The following is a 9780-nucleotide window of genomic DNA, read 5'->3' on the forward strand; positions in this document are numbered from 1 at the left end:
AATTTCTGCCTCGGATGGAGATAGGGAAGAGGAGCTGGGTGGGAAGGGAGAGGGGGCTAGGAAGAAGGAGTGTTTTTATTATGTCTTTTTCTTCTTATGGTTGGGAGAGGGAAAAAATATCAAAATTCCGATTCCATCCCAGCACAAATCAATGTTTGCTCCATCCCAGCATCACGGGGGAGGCTGGGCCAGGCAGATTTAAAGGGACAGGGAGAAGAGAGGCGAGGAGAGGGTGGGGAGAGGAGATAGAAGAAGAGACAGTGGCGATGACAGAGGTGGGAGGAGATGCACAGGCAGAAAAGGATGGCTGCCTGATAAACCTGCCGCGCGGAGGGGGCAGGTAGACCCTAGAACGAGAGGCACAGAGACCCCCACGGTGGGAAACCCCCCTGGGATTCTGGCAGGCGGTGGGGCGAGGCCGAGGGGAGGGGATAGGAGTAAGGGGGAGGAGACTAGCTGGAGATGGGGAGGCTGGGGGGAGGCCGAAGCCTGGCGGGGGAGGAGAGATGCTGGCAAGGCTGGCTCGGAGAGGGCCAGAGGAATACAAAGAGAGAGGTGCAGGGGTGAGAGCTGAAGAGGGAGATACTGGCGGAGAGAGGAAGGGAGGGAGACCCATTCTGGGGCTGGTGAAGGATGGCAAGGAGAGAAGCGGGGGAGGAGGAGAAGGAAAGAGAAAAAGAAAAAATTACATATATATATATATATGAGAGAGAGAGGGAGAGAGAGAGAGAGAGATAGAGAGAGAGAGAGAGAGAAATAAGGGTTGTGAAGGGAGAGGGAAAGCGCTGCAGGGAAGGGCGGGTGGGGAAGCATAGAACCCAGCAGGAAGGGCCTGAGCAGAGGCTGGAGGGCTGGCAGCGGTGGTGTGGGGCTCTGGGGAGAAGGCTGAACCCGCCAGCTGCTTGGACCGAAGCCAGGAAACCGCTGATGTCTGTGTCCACCAAGTCCACCGTCCTCCCTAAGAAACCACTGCAGGGGGGCCAGGGGGCTCCCCCACAGCACTTGCTGGGGAAACTTGAAATGGGGCCCTGCCAGGAAGCCTGGCTCCACCAGTGCTTTTCCAGACCTCGCGGTTCTTCACCCCCACCAGCTATTTCTCGTGGCAGTCCCTCCGAAGGGGGAACAGGGGTCACGCTTGGTGGTGCCTTGCAGGTACTGGGGCTTCAGAGTCTTCTCTCTTCGCAAACCTAGAGGCAAAGGCACGAAGGCATGTTGGGGTGGGCCCTTACTGACGCGAGGTCCCCTGCAGCCTACGACCCCTCCCTGACCGCTTTCCAGAGGGGTGGTGCATCATGGGCCTCACTGTTCACAGCTGGAATAGGCACATGCTGTCTTCCCTGCCCCCTTGACTGCCCCTAAGCATCTAGGAAGAGGACACTGTCCAGTTACACCCAACTGCATACATAATCAAGTGCACTCAGTTGCCTTTATTTTCATACAGGACCACCCCATCATTTTACAGAGAAGAGAACTGAGGCCCAGAGGGGGAAGTCACTCACCGGAGCAGAGGTCACACAGCAGAGGTGGCAGAGCTAGGATCAGAACACTAGCCTTCAGATCTTTTCAGTCCCGTGATCCCTCCCAGAATTCTGTGTGCTCGAGAACCTCCCTTGGATTCAGGAGCTCCATTTTTAATACTTTGGTAAAATAAAGAGCGTGAGGTTTGGAATCAACAGGATTTTCCCTTACATTTGTTTTCCTAAAGGTGGATATGAGGTTGGAGAAACATGTACATTTCAAGCCTCTAGGGCAGTGTTTCTCAACCTTCCTGATGTCACGACCCTTTAAAACAATTCCTCATGTTGTGGTGACCCCCAATTTCATTGTTACAAATTGAACACAATTAAAGCATAGTGATTAATTACAAAAACAATATGTAATTATATATGTGTTTTCCGATGGTCTTAGGCAACCCCTGTGAAAGGGTCGTTCGACCCCCAAAGGGGTCTGGACCCACAGGTTGAGGAACACTGCTCTAGGGCTGGGACTACATCTTAGTGCTTAGTGTGAAACAAGGCAGCTATGGGTCCATTTGGCCTTCCTTCCCACCTTCCTTCCTACCTTCCTTCTTTCCTTCCTTCCTTCCTTCCTTCCTTCCTTCCTTCCTTCCTTCCTCAAACATTGACGCAGTTTACTGTGTACCAGGCACATTGCCAGGAGCTAGAAAGATACAGTGGTGAACACTGGTGCTTGCTCTCAAGGAGTTTACTATCTGGTAGAGAAGGCAGACAACTAACAAGCAATTCTAATGCAGTTAGTGCTGTGATGGGTTCAAGGGCCGGAAATAGGGCACAGAGATGCAACCTAACTTAGGCTGGCTCCTCAGGGCAAGAGGCATTTAAGATGAATCCGAGGGCATTCTGGGGCAGGCCAAGCTGCTTCACATCACTTACCCCTAGGTGTTCAAGCCTTCCTTCTTCACACAGTGCCTTGTCTTGTCCAGCCCTTAATATTCTGCTTTTCTCCAATAAAAGGGAAAACAACGAAAAAAAATAGGGGCAATCTGTGGGCCTGGTGAGACCTGTGTCTTTAAATATATATATATATATATTTTTTATTGATATCACAGAGAGGAATGGAGAGAGATAGAAGCACTGATGAGAAACAGCAATCGACTGCCTGCTGCACCCCCACCCCCAATGGAGATGAAGCCTGCAACCAAAGTACATGCCCTTGACCAGAATCGAACTGGGACCCTTCAGTTCACGGGGCCTATGCTCTATCCACTGAGCCAAAAACCGGTTAGGTGTGCCCTGTTCTTTAGGCAGGAAGGGTGGCAAGGTAAGTGGAAGGTGGGAGTGATGCCTCGTTGGTAGAGTAACTCTACAGTGAATTATCAGCTCCAAATCAAGGTGTGGGGTCTGATGAATCCCTGAATAAGTAACTGACAGAACTATGTTGGAACTTATGGAGCACACAGTCCCAGCCCCCCATATCTCCCTGAGTAAGGTAGCCTTTCAGCTCCTCTTTAATGTGTCCCTATAGGTCCTAAAATCTCTCCTCCGTCTCCATCTCCGTCTCCTTCCCCTTCCCCTTCCCCTTCCCCTTCCCCTTCTTCTTCTTCTTCTTCTTCTTCTTCTTCTTCTTCTTCTTCTTCTTCTTCTTCTTCTTCTTCTTCTTTTCTTCTCCTTCTCCTTCTTCTTCTTCTTTCTTCTTTTTCATAGAAATTATTTTTGGTGAAATTTATTGTGATATAATGTACTTTTTTGTCATACAGTTCTATGAGTTTAGATAAACATATTCTTGTGTGACCACCACCATGATGAACATATAGAAAAGTTCTATCACCTTTCTAAATGCCTCTGTTCCTTTTTATGGTCAATCTCTTTCCTTCGGATTGGTTGATTCCTGTATGTGGCCCGACCAGGGATCAAACTCACAACCTAGGAATATGCCAGGACTGGGAATCAAACTCACAACCTATAGGGGTACAAGCTGACACTCCAACCAACCTAGCCACCCAACCAGGGCTATAATCTCTTCTTTTTGGGCAGAACCTTTCTTTTTGTGAGAGTATATTGGTTTGTTTTGCTACAATTTACCAATGCCCAGGAGTCATAGAAAAGGTAGGCAACATTAAATGGAGCAGCTCTGTGCTTGGAGCCAGGCACTGTGTGTGGCACTCCACCTACATTCCTTCGCTCAGTCCTCACAACAAAACTACCTGTAAGCTGGGCTTTCAAAGATGGCCACACCTATGCCTGAGCCCTGTCTGAGCTGCAGTTTGTATACTTTTAAAAAAATATATTTTATTGATTTTTTACAAAGAGGAAAGGAGAGGGATAGAGAGTTAGAAACATCGATCAGCTGCCTCCTGCACACCCCCTACTGGGGATGTGCCCCCAACCAAGGTACATGCCCTTGACCGGAATCAAACCTGGGACCCTTGAGTCCCCAGGCTGACGCTCTAGCCACTCAGCCAAACCGGTTAGGGCCAGTTTGTACACTTTTAAGGGGGAACACTAAAAGCTCCTCCAGAGTTTATTGTGAGGATTGAAATGCTCATGTGAGAGTAGTATGTGTGATAATAGATCGGGGGGGGGGGGGATGCCCGCCTAGTGCATAGTAAATGCCCAGTAAATGGTGGTGTGAAAAGTATGATGGCATTATGCCAGTTTTATAGTTGAGGAATCTGAGACCTAGAAGTTAGTTAATTTGCTCAGTGTTGCACAGCTAATATATGTCAGTCTTTGGTTTTGAATATATATATCAGATTCCTACGTTAGTATTTAACAAACGCAACTTATTGAGTCTATTTATAAAAGTAAAATGCTCATTGTAGAATTAGGAGAATAAAAATCACCCATAGTCTTACTGCATAAAAAAACACTTTAGTGTGTTCCCAAATAGTCTTCACTTTTATGTACTTTTTATTTAACATAATTAGTTAAATGTTGCATATACAATTGGTATCCTACTTATTTACTTTGAATTACACTGTAATCATTTTTCTGACATTAAAACATCCTTGAATTTTAAACAACTATATAATATTCCACTATTTGGATGCAGCATAATTCGTTTAACCATTCTAGCATAGCACTTTTATACCATTGGCACAGTTTTTGCTATTAAAAATTGATGTCTTTTATACAAATCTTTGCATATCTGATGCTTTCCTTTAAAAAATGTTTTATCATGGCAATTTCAAACATATGCCAGAGTAGACAAAAAAATAGAACAAAGAACTCCCATGTACCCATTCCCTAGCTTCAGCAATGATCACTTTTGGCTAACCTTGTTTTCTCTCCTGCCATTTATTTCAAATTCCAGGTACAACTCTCTTTCAGTCTATTGACGTCTTGAAGTTGGATTCTTAACAGAATTACTGGGCCAGAGGATAGAAACACTGTAAGATTTTGGATTTACTTTGCTAGAATCACTTCCAGAATTGGGTGTTCAAATTTGTACTCTCACCAATGTGTGGAGAGTGCTGGTCTTACTGAGTTCTGACCTGCCTTTTATTATTTATTTTATTTTTAGTATTTTTATTGATTTCAGAGAGGAAGGGAGAGGGAGAGAGAGACAGAAACATCAGTGATGAGAGAGAATCACTGATTGGCTGCCTTCTGCACACCCCACACTGGGGACTGAGCCTGAAACCTAGGCATGTGCCCTGACTGTGACCTCCTCGTTTGATGCTCAACCACTGAGCCACGCTGGCTGGGCTTATTTTTATTTAAAAAAATTAAACATTTTTAAAATTACAGTTGACATACAACATTAGTTTTAGGTGTACACCATAGTATGTAACTTCCGAAGGGATGTCCCGGTAAGTCTAGTATCCATCTGACAGCATACACAGCTACTACAATGTTATTGACTATATTTCCTGTGCTGCACTTTTTATCACCCTGACCTGCATTGATCTTCAGTTGTAACAACAATACACACACACACACACACACACACACACACACACACACCTTTTGCCAACTTAACAGGTTTAAAAAAATGCTTTCTCATGTACATGTGGTTGATTGATTGCTGCACTTATATTGAAAAGGCATCTGGTGACTGCAGTGGAGTGAACCCTCCTGAAGGACCCCTAGGAAACATGCTGTACCTCCTGGGGACCCTAGCAGGACCTGTGAGGGTGGGAATTCATCTTCCTTTTGGGCTGGGACTAGCTGGCTTCCCTTTGACTGTAAAGCAGGGAGGAGCTTGGGAAGATCTCTCGCCTCATCCCATGGGCAGCCACCAGGGGTCAGGATGGGCCAGAGATCCAGATGGTAGGAGAGAGGGTAAGAATGGCTAGCAGCCAGACACTCCATTTCCTCTGGCCACTGCTGACTGGACACAGCTCCCCTCCGCTCATCAGATCATGATTCCAGAATGTTCTGACGGCTATCCTTCCCTGCCCCACCCCGGCTCTTCACTGCTTCCACGTTTGGCTTGCTGAAAAGGGAAAGGGCGTTTGGAAACTCGGTTCTGCTTTTTTCGCTATACTTTCTGTGGGACTAGGCCCACTGTGGAGCAGGGGTTTTGTTGTTGTTGTTAATCCTCACCCGGGGATATTTTTTCCATTGATTTTTAAAAAAATATTTTTATTGAGAGAGGAAGGGAGAGGGAGAGAGAGATAGAAACATCAATGATGAGAGAGAACCATTCATCGGCTGCCTCCTGCACGCCCCCTACTGGGGATCCAGCCCCCAACCAGGCATGTGCCCTTGATCACAATTGAACCTGGGACCCTTCATTCCGCAGGCTGATGCTCTATCCATTGAGCCAAACTGGGTAGGGCTTTTCCATTGATTTTTAGAGAGAGTGGAAGGGAGGGGGAGAGACAGAGACAGAGAGAAACATTAGTGTGAAAGAGACACATGGATTGGTTGCCTCCCGCTTGCATTCCTGACCAGGGCTGGGGATTGAGCCTGCAACGGAGGTATGTGCCCTTGACCAGAATTGAATCTGAGACCCTTCATTCTGCAGGCTGACATTCCAACGAATGAGCCAAACTAGGGCAGGAACAGGGATTTTTAACCTGAGGTTCATGGACTGAGGGACCCAAAGATGGGCCTTAGGAACTGTGAATCCTCAGAAAATGTGGCATGGATATCCATTCTCCACCCCCCGCCCCCAATCCCTACCTTACCCCAGGGGAAAGGACAATAGTTTTGTGAGATTCTGAAAGCGGTGGGTATCCATGACCCTCAAAGTTCAGCATCTTCTGATGCCCCCTACTCTCTCCTAAGTCTACTTGCTTATGGAGGCTGGTGATTGAAACAGGGGTGGTTTGGGGGTTAGGCTAAGGGGTTGGAGCTTCTGCATCATCCAATGGAGGTGAGAGAAAGAGCCTGGATGCTTCCTGGGCTGGGGAAATACTCTAACCACTCGGGCAGCCATGGGGCTGGACTAGATTTGGGTGCGCACTGAGGTACCCTGCCTCACACAGATGAGCTTATTTGTGTGCTTTAAAGGACTGGCTCAGGGAGCAGAAGATCAGAGGATCAGGGAGAGAGAGGCTGATTCCAGGCCAGTGGTCTAGGAGCCCATACCTTTGGGCCGTGGGTGACGGCAGGGATAAGATGCTCAAGAGGTAGAGACCCCCGCCAGGTTACTTTCGATTAGGGCACTGCTGTAAGTCTATTTTATCACAACTTGCTCTAAGTCATAGCCCCTGTGCACATGTGGGTGGGAGGTGGGGTTAGGACCCCGAGATTCTCCAAGCAGTGCAGGCTGGCCCCACAGCAGAAAGTGGAGCTGGGGCTTGGAGAGGCTGAGAGTCAAGGCCAGAGTTGTCCAGAACATCAGATATGAAGAGACAAATGTTTCATCTCACAATAACGGTTTGTATCTGTACAAAAAGATTACCGGAGGATACAGCAAATTGTGGTCATTACCCACACCCCTGTTTGGAAGCTGCTGGTCAAGACCTAGTGGTTAAGCCACAGTTATGAGATGTATGTGAATACAGGACATTCAGCTTTATGCTTCTCCATTTCTGATGTTTACTCTGGATGTAGTAGCTCACCCATTTTATTTTCCAGGGAGGAATTTCACCTCTTGCAGCTGCAATTGCTAATTATCACAGAGCTCCCTTATTAAAGGGGAAATTAGCATGTGTTAAAGACAGAGTAACATCAAGTTGACTGTGCCTGATGAAAACAGAAAAATTGAAAAAATATTTTAAAAGTGACATCTTAGAAAAAAACAGAAATGACAGTTCAAAATTCTGTGTGCCACCCTAGCTGGTTTGGCTCAGTGGATAGAGCATCAGCCTGAGGACTGAAGGGTCTTGGGTTTGATTCTGTCAAGGGCACATGCTAGGGTTGCTTGATCCCCGATAGGGAGTGTGCAGGAGGCAGCCAATCAATGATTCTCTCTTATCATTGATGTTTCTATCTCTCTTTCCCTCCCTTCCTCTCTGAAATCAATAAAAAAATATTAAAAACATTTTTTGAGAGGAAGATAAACAACCCAATCAAAAAATGGGCAACTGACCGAAGTAGATACGTTTTGAAAGAGGACATAAGGAAGGCCAAGAGACATATGAAAACATGCTCAAAGTCACTAATCATCCGAGAGATGCAAATCAAAACGACAATGAGGTACCATCTCATGCCTGTCAGAATGGCTATCATCAACAAATCAACAAGTGACAAATGCTGGCAAGGATGTGGAGAAAAAGGAACCTTCATGCACTGCTGGTGAGAATGCAGACTGGTGCAGCCACTGTGGAGAACAGTATGGAGTTTCCTCAAAAAACTTCCATTTGACCCAGTGATCCCACTTCTAGGAATATATCCCAAGAAACTAGAAACACCAATCAGAAAGGATACATGCACTCCTATTTTCATAGCAGCACAATTTACAATAGCTAAGATATGGAAACATCCTAAGTGCCCATCAGCAAATGAGTGGATTAAAAAACTGTAGTACATCTACACAATGGAATACTATGCTGCTGTAAAAAGGAAGGAACTCCTACCATTTGCAACAGCATGGATGGAGCTAGAGAGCATTATGCTAAGCGAAATAAGCCAGTCAGAGAAAGATAAATATCACATGATCTCACTCATTTGTGGTTTATAATGAACAACATAAACTGATGAACAGAAACAGATCCAGAGATAGAGAAGCGTTGATCAGACTGTCAACCTCAGAGGGAAAGTAGGGGAGGGTGGGGGGAAGGGAGAGATCAACCAAAGGACTTGTGTGCATGCATATAAGCATAACCAATGGGCACAGACAACAGGGGGTGAGGGCATGAACAGGAGTGGGGTGGGGGGGGTGAAGGGGGGGGTAAGGACACATATGTAATATCTTAATCAATAAAGAAAATAAAAAAAAATAAAAAATTCTGTGTGCCAAGAAAAAATGCAGGGAGATTTGTGTATCTGTAAAATTCATTTTCAGGTAAAGAGGCTTTTCCCTCTGCCCCAGGGAGCCGGCAGGTGCTCCACCCTCTCCCTCACTCTTGTGCTTTGCCTCCTTCCAGACATGACAACACAGAATCACTGCTGTTTACACTCCAGGTCCTCCTGGGCAAGGCTGCTCTTGGTAACCATAGAGACCAGAACGTGTCCCTGCACAATGTTAGGTGGAGAAAGAAGGGCGTTCACACCATGAGGTTAGCCCCTCATGGGCTGTATTTGCACATTTGCCTGTCCAATCTATTACTGGATCGTAGCTTTCCAACAACCCTGGAATAGGTGGTGGTGGTGAGACACAGAGAAGTTGAGGTCAATTCCTCCTTGCAGTGAAGACTGAGCAGCCAACATGTCCCTGCTCGTGGTGTGGGACATGCACAGGGAAGCTTTAACCTGACACCTTCACACAGCCGGTAGTTCCGAGCTGAGGCCTGAACCGTGGTACCTCCTGGCACCTCCCCCTCCCTGGCTACACACTGAACACCCCCTATCCCCGCAGGGGCAGGTGCAGCTGGTATCTACCTGTCAACACTGGGTTGCTTCACAAATGACACTGACTAGGTGGCCCCAGAAGAGGGCAACACTAGGTCCTGGATATTTTGTTTTACAGATTAAATGGGATATAACAGCAATAACTGACTTTCATTGAAGGCTTACTATGTACCAAGCCCTGTGCTAAGTACTGTATTTGCAGTCTCTCTCTCTCTCTCTCTCTCTCTCTCTCTCTCTCTCTCTCTCTCTCTCTCTCCCTCTCTCCCTCTCTCTCATCTGCCTCTCGTTCGCCATGCTCTGGTGCAGCCGTGTTGGTTCTGGGCCTGTTCCCAGGGCCTGTGTCCGTGCTGCTGTCCTGTCGCTTGCAGTGACCAGAGACCCCCTCAGCCTGCTCCCCGGGGAGGAGGGGCCCTGA

This window comes from Myotis davidii, unplaced genomic scaffold (assembly GCF_000327345.1).
Source record: "Myotis davidii unplaced genomic scaffold, ASM32734v1 scaffold1949, whole genome shotgun sequence".
NCBI classification, from domain to species: domain Eukaryota; kingdom Metazoa; phylum Chordata; class Mammalia; order Chiroptera; family Vespertilionidae; genus Myotis; species Myotis davidii.